Raw genomic sequence first — 1252 nt, 5'->3', positions numbered from 1 at the left:
AGGCTGGTGCAGCAACAGAAGGCCATCCATGAGATGGCCTTGCTTGGGGAGATAGGGATCAGCGCCCCCCTGAACAGAGCTGAGTGGGGTACCATCTCCCAGATGCTGGTAGTCCTCAAGCCCTTCCTCAAGGCCACCGAGACCCTTAGCACCGGCGATGCCCTCCTCAGCCAGGTGATCCCTCTAGTGAGGGAACTGGAGAACCAAATGGAGAAGTTCCAGGGGATCAGTGTTCCTGGCTGGGGCAGACCGCTGTCACCAGACGTGCAGGCAGTGGTGAGGCGGCTGAAGAAGGGCATCAGGAAACGGCTGGATCTCTTGCAGTCTGGTACAGTCCACATGATGGTGGGTATGTGCAGCCTGAAGGTGAAGGGGAGTATGTGCACTCGCAGCCCCAAAACCCTTGATTACTGGATGCAGGTGCTGGTGAACAAAGTCAGGGAGGCCGAAGTGCAGAGGTGAGGGGATGTGGAAGAGCGGGATTGACTTTCCCGTGCCAGCACTGCCAGCACGAGCACCAGCACCAGGCAGTCTCCTCCATGCCAGCCACTGCCAATGTGAGCCATGGGCATGGCTTCAATGTTGGGGTCCAAACGCACCAGGCCCCAGCCTCGGGCAGGTAGCACTGAGGCTTCAGTGGCTATCTATCTTGCTGAGGATGTGGAGCTACTGGACTGCAACTCCTTGGCCTATTGGGCAAACTGCAGGCAGATATGGCAGGATCTGGCCACAGTTGCCTGGCAACACCTGTCCACCAACCAGTGTTCCAAGCGAGAGGGTGTTCAGCATTGCTGGGGATGTTGTGGCACCCCACCGCACCTGCATGGATCCTACGTTGGTGGAGCAGCTGGTGTTCTTGAAGGTGAACCTCCCACTGCTGGGGTTACCCAAGTTCCATGTGCAAATGGACTGAGTGCCACCCTCCTCACTGTGTCTGCACCAACTTCCTTTTTTGAGTTGTTGAAAAGCCGAGTAATGCCCTGCTCTCAGCTGGAGGGGGCACTAACTGCATCACCAGTGAGCAGGGGAAGAACATGTTCCTGCTGATCTCATTCCCCTGCCAGGACAAACTTGGAGGTATGGGATTGTGGCTATGGGGAAGTAGGAAGCCCCAGGTCCTGGGCATGACCACTAAAGCTGCACCCTGCCACTGTAGGGAGGCCTGGTAGGACTGCTGGTGGCGCAGCAGCCCCGTAAATGCCAGGATCAACAATCCCCTGGTGAAAGGCGGGTAGGAGGCACCATAACCTCC

The sequence above is a fragment of the Gavialis gangeticus genome, unplaced genomic scaffold, assembly GCF_001723915.1.
Source record: "Gavialis gangeticus isolate Ggan-Ray unplaced genomic scaffold, GavGan_comp1, whole genome shotgun sequence".
Lineage (NCBI taxonomy): Eukaryota > Metazoa > Chordata > Crocodylia > Gavialidae > Gavialis > Gavialis gangeticus.
This window is presented reverse-complemented; position numbering follows the sequence as displayed.